Genomic DNA, 7,843 nt, shown 5'->3' on the forward strand with positions numbered 1-7,843 from the left:
CACATTTTGGGCTCACAATAAGTTTTGAGTAAATTCATCTATAAATTCATCTTTATCGTCATTTTTATGTTCCAGATCATGTCACATATACTTTTTTGAGAGCTTTGACGTAAAAAAAATAAAATTAAACGACAATATTCGCCAGAAATCAATTTTAAAATAAATCTCAATTTATGAAAAAAAATCAAAAGATAGAGTGCAAAGTGACAGTGCCAGCTTCCACAAAATGGAGTTATGTGAAAGTTAACGAGGCTTCTAGTTTATTAGTGTATAATCAGATTCATTAACCAAATAATATTTAATTTAAATACGAGCTTAGAAAAGTATAATTGTGCTTATATTAAACCAAAGCACGACAAACCATAGTCATAAATTTAAATGGCATGAGATATATAAATTAGGTCTAAATAAGATCACTTGTACTTTCTTGTTGCCAACAGTTACATCTCAATGAGCCATTTTCAGAAAAAATCTCTCTTCCACATTTTGGGCTCACAATAAGTTTTGAGTAAATTCATCTATAAATTCATCTTTATCGTCATTTTTATGTTCCAGATCATGTCACATATACTTTTTGAGAGCTTTGACGTAAAAAAATAAAATTAAACGACAATATTCGCCAGAAATCAATTTTAAAATAAATCTCAATTTATGAAAAAATCAAAAGATAGAGTGCAAAGTGACAGTGCCAGCTTCCACAAAATGGAGTTATGTGAAAGTTAACGAGGCTTCTAGTTTATTAGTGTATAATCAGATTCATTAACCAAATAATATTTAATTTAAATACGAGCTTAGAAAAGTATAATTGTGCTTATATTAAACCAAAGCACGACAAACCATAGTCATAAATTTAAATGGCATGAGATATATAAATTAGGTCTAAATAAGATCACTTGTACTTTCTTGTTGCCAACAGTTACATCTCAATGAGCCATTTTCAGAGAAAATCTCTCTTCCACATTTTGGGCTCACAATAAGTTTTGAGTAAATTCATCTATAAATTCATCTTTATCGTCATTTTTATGTTCCAGATCATGTCACATATACTTTTTTGAGAGCTTTGACGTAAAAAAAATAAAATTAAACGACAATATTCGCCAGAAATCAATTTTAAAATAAATCTCAATTTATGAAAAAAAATCAAAAGATAGAGTGCAAAGTGACAGTGCCAGCTTCCACAAAATGGAGTTATGTGAAAGTTAACGAGGCTTCTAGTTTATTAGTGTATAATCAGATTCATTAACCAAATAATATTTAATTTAAATACGAGCTTAGAAAAGTATAATTGTGCTTATATTAAACCAAAGCACGACAAACCATAGTCATAAATTTAAATGGCATGAGATATATAAATTAGGTCTAAATAAGATCACTTGTACTTTCTTGTTGCCAACAGTTACATCTCAATGAGCCATTTTCAGAGAAAAATCTCTCTTCCACATTTTGGGCTCACAATAAGTTTTGAGTAAATTCATCTATAAATTCATCTTTATCGTCATTTTTATGTTCCAGATCATGTCACATATACTTTTTTGAGAGCTTTGACGAAAAAAATAAAATGAAACGACAATATTCGCCAGAAATCAATTTTAAAATAAATCTCAATTTATGAAAAAAAATCAAAAGATAGAGTGCAAAGTGACAGTGCCAGCTTCCACAAAATGGAGTTATGTGAAAGTTAACGAGGCTTCTAGTTTATTAGTGTATAATCAGATTCATTAACCAAATAATATTTAATTTAAATACGAGCTTAGAAAAGTATAATTGTGCTTATATTAAACCAAAGCACGACAAACCATAGTCATAAATTTAAATGGCATGAGATATATAAATTAGGTCTAAATAAGATCACTTGTACTTTCTTGTTGCCAACAGTTACATCTCAATGAGCCATTTTCAGAGAAAAATCTCTCTTCCACATTTTGGGCTCACAATAAGTTTTGAGTAAATTCATCTATAAATTCATCTTTATCATTTTTATGTTCCAGATCATGTCACATATACTTTTTTGAGAGCTTTGACGTAAAAAAAATAAAATTAAACGACAATATTCGCCAGAAATCAATTTTAAAATAAATCTCAATTTATGAAAAAAAATCAAAAGATAGAGTGCAAAGTGACAGTGCCAGCTTCCACAAAATGGAGTTATGTGAAAGTTAACGAGGCTTCTAGTTTATTAGTGTATAATCAGATTCATTAACCAAATAATATTTAATTTAAATACGAGCTTAGAAAAGTATAATTGTGCTTATATTAAACCAAAGCACGACAAACCATAGTCATAAATTTAAATGGCATGAGATATATAAATTAGGTCTAAATAAGATCACTTGTACTTTCTTGTTGCCAACAGTTACATCTCAATGAGCCATTTTCAGAGAAAAATCTCTCTTCCACATTTTGGGCTCACAATAAGTTTTGAGTAAATTCATCTATAAATTCATCTTTATCGTCATTTTTATGTTCCAGATCATGTCACATATACTTTTTTGAGAGCTTTGACGTAAAAAAAATAAAATTAAACGACAATATTCGCCAGAAATCAATTTTAAAATAAATCTCAATTTATGAAAAAAAATCAAAAGATAGAGTGCAAAGTGACAGTGCCAGCTTCACAAAATGGAGTTATGTGAAAGTTAACGAGGCTTCTAGTTTATTAGTGTATAATCAGATTCATTAACCAAATAATATTTAATTTAAATACGAGCTTAGAAAAGTATAATTGTGCTTATATTAAACCAAAGCACGACAAACCATAGTCATAAATTTAAATGGCATGAGATATATAAATTAGGTCTAAATAAGATCACTTGTACTTTCTTGTTGCCAACAGTTACATCTCAATGAGCCATTTTCAGAAAAAATCTCTCTTCCACATTTTGGGCTCACAATAAGTTTTGAGTAAATTCATCTATAAATTCATCTTTATCGTCATTTTTATGTTCCAGATCATGTCACATATACTTTTTGAGAGCTTTGACGTAAAAATAAAATTAAACGACAATATTCGCCAGAAATCAATTTTAAAATAAATCTCAATTTATGAAAAAATCAAAAGATAGAGTGCAAAGTGACAGTGCCAGCTTCACAAAATGGAGTTATGTGAAAGTTAACGAGGCTTCTAGTTTATTAGTGTATAATCAGATTCATTAACCAAATAATATTTAATTTAAATACGAGCTTAGAAAAGTATAATTGTGCTTATATTAAACCAAAGCACGACAAACCATAGTCATAAATTTAAATGGCATGAGATATATAAATTAGGTCTAAATAAGATCACTTGTACTTTCTTGTTGCCAACAGTTACATCTCAATGAGCCATTTTCAGAAAAAAATCTCTCTTCCACATTTTGGGCTCACAATAAGTTTTGAGTAAATTCATCTATAAATTCATCTTTATCGTCATTTTTATGTTCCAGATCATGTCACATATACTTTTTTGAGAGCTTTGACGTAAAAAAAATAAAATTAAACGACAATATTCGCCAGAAATCAATTTTAAAATAAATCTCAATTTATGAAAAAAAATCAAAAGATAGAGTGCAAAGTGACAGTGCCAGCTTCCACAAAATGGAGTTATGTGAAAGTTAACGAGGCTTCTAGTTTATTAGTGTATAATCAGATTCATTAACCAAATAATATTTAATTTAAATACGAGCTTAGAAAAGTATAATTGTGCTTATATTAAACCAAAGCACGACAAACCATAGTCATAAATTTAAATGGCATGAGATATATAAATTAGGTCTAAATAAGATCACTTGTACTTTCTTGTTGCCAACAGTTACATCTCAATGAGCCATTTTCAGAAAAAAATCTCTCTTCCACATTTTGTGCTCACAATAAGTTTTGCCTATATTCATCTATAAATTCATCTTTATCGTCATTTTTATGTTCCAGATCATGTCACATATACTTTTTGAGAGCTTTGACGTAAAAAAATAAAATTAAACGACAATATTCGCCAGAAATCAATTTTAAAATAAATCTCAATTTATGAAAAATCAAAAGATAGAGTGCAAAGTGACAGTGCCAGCTTCCACAAAATGGAGTTATGTGAAAGTTAACGAGGCTTCTAGTTTATTAGTGTATAATCAGATTCATTAACCAAATAATATTTAATTTAAATACGAGCTTAGAAAAGTATAATTGTGCTTATATTAAACCAAAGCACGACAAACCATAGTCATAAATTTAAATGGCATGAGATATATAAATTAGGTCTAAATAAGATCACTTGTACTTTCTTGTTGCCAACAGTTACATCTCAATGAGCCATTTTCAGAAAAATCTCTCTTCCACATTTTGGGCTCACAATAAGTTTTGAGTAAATTCATCTATAAATTCATCTTTATCGTCATTTTATGTTCCAGATCATGTCACATATACTTTTTGAGAGCTTTGACGTAAAAAATAAAATTAAACGACAATATTCGCCAGAAATCAATTTTAAAATAAATCTCAATTTATGAAAAAAAATCAAAAGATAGAGTGCAAAGTGACAGTGCCAGCTTCCACAAAATGGAGTTATGTGAAAGTTAACGAGGCTTCTAGTTTATTAGTGTATAATCAGATTCATTAACCAAATAATATTTAATTTAAATACGAGCTTAGAAAAGTATAATTGTGCTTATATTAAACCAAAGCACGACAAACCATAGTCATAAATTTAAATGGCATGAGATATATAAATTAGGTCTAAATAAGATCACTTGTACTTTCTTGTTGCCAACAGTTACATCTCAATGAGCCATTTTCAGAAAAAAATCTCTCTTCCACATTTTGGGCTCACAATAAGTTTTGAGTAAATTCATCTATAAATTCATCTTTATCGTCATTTTTATGTTCCAGATCATGTCACATATACTTTTTTGAGAGCTTTGACGTAAAAATAAAATTAAACGACAATATTCGCCAGAAATCAATTTTAAAATAAATCTCAATTTATGAAAAAATCAAAAGATAGAGTGCAAAGTGACAGTGCCAGCTTCCACAAAATGGAGTTATGTGAAAGTTAACGAGGCTTCTAGTTTATTAGTGTATAATCAGATTCATTAACCAAATAATATTTAATTTAAATACGAGCTTAGAAAAGTATAATTGTGCTTATATTAAACCAAAGCACGACAAACCATAGTCATAAATTTAAATGGCATGAGATATATAAATTAGGTCTAAATAAGATCACTTGTACTTTCTTGTTGCCAACAGTTACATCTCAATGAGCCATTTTCAGAAAAATCTCTCTTCCACATTTTGGGCTCACAATAAGTTTTGAGTAAATTCATCTATAAATTCATCTTTATCGTCATTTTTATGTTCCAGATCATGTCACATATACTTTTTGAGAGCTTTGACGTAAAAAAATAAAATTAAACGACAATATTCGCCAGAAATCAATTTTAAAATAAATCTCAATTTATGAAAAAATCAAAAGATAGAGTGCAAAGTGACAGTGCCAGCTTCCACAAAATGGAGTTATGTGAAAGTTAACGAGGCTTCTAGTTTATTAGTGTATAATCAGATTCATTAACCAAATAATATTTAATTTAAATACGAGCTTAGAAAAGTATAATTGTGCTTATATTAAACCAAAGCACGACAAACCATAGTCATAAATTTAAATGGCATGAGATATATAAATTAGGTCTAAATAAGATCACTTGTACTTTCTTGTTGCCAACAGTTACATCTCAATGAGCCATTTTCAGAAAAAATCTCTCTTCCACATTTTGGGCTCACAATAAGTTTTGAGTAAATTCATCTATAAATTCATCTTTATCGTCATTTTTATGTTCCAGATCATGTCACATATACTTTTTGAGAGCTTTGACGTAAAAAAATAAAATTAAACGACAATATTCGCCAGAAATCAATTTTAAAATAAATCTCAATTTATGAAAAAATCAAAAGATAGAGTGCAAAGTGACAGTGCCAGCTTCCACAAAATGGAGTTATGTGAAAGTTAACGAGGCTTCTAGTTTATTAGTGTATAATCAGATTCATTAACCAAATAATATTTAATTTAAATACGAGCTTAGAAAAGTATAATTGTGCTTATATTAAACCAAAGCACGACAAACCATAGTCATAAATTTAAATGGCATGAGATATATAAATTAGGTCTAAATAAGATCACTTGTACTTTCTTGTTGCCAACAGTTACATCTCAATGAGCCATTTTCAGAAAAAATCTCTCTTCCACATTTTGGGCTCACAATAAGTTTTGAGTAAATTCATCTATAAATTCATCTTTATCGTCATTTTTATGTTCCAGATCATGTCACATATACTTTTTGAGAGCTTTGACGTAAAAAAATAAAATTAAACGACAATATTCGCCAGAAATCAATTTTAAAATAAATCTCAATTTATGAAAAAATCAAAAGATAGAGTGCAAAGTGACAGTGCCAGCTTCCACAAAATGGAGTTATGTGAAAGTTAACGAGGCTTCTAGTTTATTAGTGTATAATCAGATTCATTAACCAAATAATATTTAATTTAAATACGAGCTTAGAAAAGTATAATTGTGCTTATATTAAACCAAAGCACGACAAACCATAGTCATAAATTTAAATGGCATGAGATATATAAATTAGGTCTAAATAAGATCACTTGTACTTTCTTGTTGCCAACAGTTACATCTCAATGAGCCATTTTCAGAAAAAATCTCTCTTCCACATTTTGGGCTCACAATAAGTTTTGAGTAAATTCATCTATAAATTCATCTTTATCGTCATTTTTATGTTCCAGATCATGTCACATATACTTTTTGAGAGCTTTGACGTAAAAATAAAATTAAACGACAATATTCGCCAGAAATCAATTTTAAAATAAATCTCAATTTATGAAAAAATCAAAAGATAGAGTGCAAAGTGACAGTGCCAGCTTCCACAAAATGGAGTTATGTGAAAGTTAACGAGGCTTCTAGTTTATTAGTGTATAATCAGATTCATTAACCAAATAATATTTAATTTAAATACGAGCTTAGAAAAGTATAATTGTGCTTATATTAAACCAAAGCACGACAAACCATAGTCATAAATTTAAATGGCATGAGATATATAAATTAGGTCTAAATAAGATCACTTGTACTTTCTTGTTGCCAACAGTTACATCTCAATGAGCCATTTTCAGAGAAAAATCTCTCTTCCACATTTTGGGCTCACAATAAGTTTTGAGTAAATTCATCTATAAATTCATCTTTATCGTCATTTTTATGTTCCAGATCATGTCACATATACTTTTTTGAGAGCTTTGACGAAAAAATAAAATTAAACGACAATATTCGCCAGAAATCAATTTTAAAATAAATCTCAATTTATGAAAAAAAATCAAAAGATAGAGTGCAAAGTGACAGTGCCAGCTTCCACAAAATGGAGTTATGTGAAAGTTAACGAGGCTTCTAGTTTATTAGTGTATAATCAGATTCATTAACCAAATAATATTTAATTTAAATACGAGCTTAGAAAAGTATAATTGTGCTTATATTAAACCAAAGCACGACAAACCATAGTCATAAATTTAAATGGCATGAGATATATAAATTAGGTCTAAATAAGATCACTTGTACTTTCTTGTTGCCAACAGTTACATCTCAATGAGCCATTTTCAGAGAAAAATCTCTCTTCCACATTTTGGGCTCACAATAAGTTTTGAGTAAATTCATCTATAAATTCATCTTTATCGTCATTTTTATGTTCCAGATCATGTCACATATACTTTTTTGAGAGCTTTGACGTAAAAAAAATAAAATTAAACGACAATATTCGCCAGAAATCAATTTTAAAATAAATCTCAATTTATGAAAAATCAAAAGATAGAGTGCAAAGTGACAGTG

This window comes from Wolffia australiana, chromosome 4, assembly GCF_029677425.1.
Source record: "Wolffia australiana isolate 7733 chromosome 4, ASM2967742v1".
NCBI lineage: Eukaryota > Viridiplantae > Streptophyta > Magnoliopsida > Alismatales > Araceae > Wolffia > Wolffia australiana.